Source organism: Anabas testudineus, chromosome 8 (assembly GCF_900324465.2).
Source record: "Anabas testudineus chromosome 8, fAnaTes1.2, whole genome shotgun sequence".
Classification (NCBI taxonomy): domain Eukaryota; kingdom Metazoa; phylum Chordata; class Actinopteri; order Anabantiformes; family Anabantidae; genus Anabas; species Anabas testudineus.
Genome location: NC_046617.1, coordinates 6454092 through 6457880, shown reverse-complemented (window position 1 = coordinate 6457880; position 3789 = coordinate 6454092).

The window sequence follows — 3789 nt, the reverse complement described above, 5'->3', positions numbered from 1 at the left end:
ACGTTGAGGAATAGTGTCATTCAATCAGCCACTGGAAACATGAATGAGGAGGAGGGAAGGGATTGTTGGATGTCATTACTGTCCAAAATGATCGACAGCCTGCAGGGTCACAGCTAACGGCGTAGAGGGAATGGAGAGACACTGAATATCTTTCAAGCTTAGTCTCCTTTTCCATTTCCAGAAAATGAAAGGCCTGGCAACGAGAGATTTTCTATGAGTCTTTGTTGAGAAGAAACATTCAGTGGTTCTGACTCTGTTGTGAAACACAAAAGGAGACACTGTCAGACACAGCTGTGATGTACGGAGACACAACAAGGGCCCCTCTGTCTTGCCAGCTCGTTCACTTCTGTTAAGTCGATTTGACTCTGCATATATTGAGAGTCAGTCTGGTCACTCAGTCCAAACAGATGAGGTCTGTCTTCTCAGGAGAATTAGGACACTTGCATTGCCTGCTGTGCTGGACCAGGCCTTTTGGGAACTCAAAGTTCTAGTTCAATTTGTAGTCTACAAATATATAGCAAAGCATATGGCAAATTTAAATGTAAACTAACTAACTAACTAACTAACTAAAGCAGTTCAACGAGTAACTGTGTCATCAGCATAAAGACAATAAAACTTGAGGCTTTACAACACTAGGCTCTTAGTGGCAGAGTGGTACATCCTGAGACCTTGAAATGTGTCTCTGATACCATGGGAGTAAGTAGCTCCATCTAAAGCACAGTACAGGTTATTTGAATTAAAAATACCGGGTGAAGGGGCAGATGGGGCAGAGCGAGAAGAGAGCTTCCTGACAGCCTGGTGGATGAAACCATAGTTTTAAGCAGTCCACAAAATAGATACAACTTAATAAGAACATATCAATACATCGTGTTGGCAGACAGTTTAAAATCATGTTTCTGTTCTGTGAAGGTTGTAACATACTGCTGGTCCTGGCCTGGAGAGTCCAGAGTCTCTTCCCTGATGGCAGCAGACTGAGGAAAGTGTGTGGTGAATGGATGGGATCATTCGCAATGCTGAGCGCTTTGCGAGTGAAACTGATCCTGACTGAATCCTGAGTCAGGATCAGTTTCCTGATCCTGAAACTGAGCATGTCTAGGAGGGAGGAGAGGAGAGACACCAATGATTTTCCTGGCTGCCCTCACTGAGCACTGCAGGGCCTTTGCGGCAGGATGCAGTGCAGGCAGAGTACCGCACAGTGATGCAGCTGGTCAGGTGGGTGCTCTCAATTGTGCCTCTTTAGAAAGCGCACATGGTGGGAGCTGGAAGTACAAGCGCTGCTGGGCTTTCTAGAGGGAGAGGAGTGAAGGTATCACAACCTGCTGTTTACAAAAGACTTTATGAACAAAAGTACAGAGGCTGCACCGGATGATGCAAACCACCAAAATTAGCAAGAAGAACAGGACGGCCAGACTGGAATTTACCAAAAAGTACAGAAATGAGCCTCAAACATTCTGGGACAACATCTTATGGACTAATGAGTCAAAGACATGGAAAGGCTAAAGTTTGAAGAAAGACAGGATCTGCTCCTATCCACAGACAGACAAGCTCATGTGTAAAACACAGTAGAGGTAATGTCATGGCTTCTTCCGGGTCAAGTTCATTAATCTTCATTGATGATGCAACACATGATGGCAGCAGCAGAATGAACTTGAACGTCAGGAAAAGCATCACAAAAAAAGAAGAAAGCAAAAGCTTGTTGATGTCAGTGGGGCGCAGGCTTGATGCAGTTGTTGCAAGAAAATGATTTGCAGCTAAATATGAAGTCTTACACTTCTATCAATCTATTTTAGGTCTTTTAGATCTGTTGTAATACTTTTGCTCCCATGAAAAATGGGTGGGTTCAACCAAAAGGTGCTATCTTCTAAGCTGTGTATCAGATCCAGACATAAACAGCTGAAATGTTGACCTTTTGTCTCATATTCATTTTTTAATATCAAAACTAAAAATAAAGCAACTGGCGTCTCTTTTCCAATACGTTTGGAGGGGAGTGTACATGGAGCTGTTCTCTAGTGATGGTGACTTGCTGCTGATGAAACTGGTAACCTTGATTGTGTGACTGGCATCATGTATTCTTTAAAATATTGTATCAGGCCACATGTCAAAATTTCGACACAGCATTACTGGTTTCAGCTTCGTACTATTTCTTCTAATAGATTTACATTTGGTCATTACTCACCAGACCTCAACCAATAATCAACGTCTTTTAATCATTAATTTTCCACAGAGTCTTAGAGAAATGTTGTTATTTAAGCTGTAACATGCATGTGAAGGATTAACTGTTTATACTATTTGTTTCTCACATTCAAATAATTAGTTTCCATTTATCTTTCACACGCAGTTAACTTCATAAATGAATCAAAACATCCTTTCTGTTTCTCCAACATGTTTGGTCTCCTCATTCTGTCACCACGATACAGAGTAGCTGTGTCTAAATTTAATGAGCCACAAACAGGGGGAAAAGAGACTATTTTTGGTGCTGATCAAACACACTTGGATGTCTCACTGGAAAGCGAACGTCCACGAAGAGATCTAATATTAATGTCTGTTTCATCTTTTTGACACAAATGGGTTGTTTTAGGACAGAGATGAGTGAAGGAAGCACATACAAGATGACTCTATCTCCCTTTTTTTGCATGCAGAAAAGTCAAAATGACAGTGTTGTGTCCGCCATGCCTCTGAACATCTTTTGGACATTTTGCAACAATATACATACTGACAAATACTAGTGGCTGATGAAGGTCAGAGGTCATTCTACCAGGGAAATGTGCACAATGCTGGTGCAGACGACCATAGTAAAGAATAAAACTTTTGATGTAGAGCACAACACCAAAGCTGTGTTCAAAGACAGACTGTCTGAATGTGTGTATCTGTACAGTGGTACTATAAAGACATGCACAACACAGAGCTTGGAGAGATTTTTAGCAGGCAGTGGAATCTATTGAGGACGGCAGCGAGCTTCTTTGCCTGCCTTTGAGAGTGACCACTTGGTCCAGATATAAGGAGTCAAAAACAGGCCAAGCACTTTATTGTCTGTGCAGCAATAACATTTCCATTAAAATATATTTTTTTTAAATTAAATGCAATATAGCAACAAACTTGAACAGATTTAATAGTTTTATTGGACTGAATATTCCCCCTTTGAGCAATTTAGCATCCCTTTCTGTGTTTCACTTGATTTAAAGCTGGGAGAAAAGTGCATTTCTCGCTTACTTAACTCTTACGGCCCAAGGACTGAACATTACCCGTCTTCTTTTCTCTGCTGTAACTTACAAGCTATCCCTGAACGGAAGTGCATGTTGCTGTCTGGTTGCTGCAACACTAAAGGGAGTTGCTGTCCAACTGTGCAATCAAAGTGAAACCTAAGCCTACATTCAAAGTCACTCAGACACTACTCTAAAGTCCTGGTCCTTACCCTCACCTTGCCGTGACATTACATCTACATAGCCCTCGACGAAGGCTTCGCATCACATGTTAGCCAAAAAACAACTGATGGAAATCTTCACTCTGAGTTTTGATTGGTGCGCACAGCAGATCACAGTCATAGACACGTGGATAACAATACGCTTCTCGCACTGGACTGTTGACTTTGGACTGCTGCTTTAATCTCATTGTTAAAAAAAGGAAAAGCAAAAGAGCATCCTGCTCAGGCTTTGATAGCCTTTGCTTCCGTCCAGCTGCCTTCAGTAATCCCCTAAAATAAATATAATGAATCCTCTTCAGATCCACTTTTAAAGGTTGTGTGCTTGTTCGTGTCCAGGCACTAATCACCTCTATCTGCTATATACACTG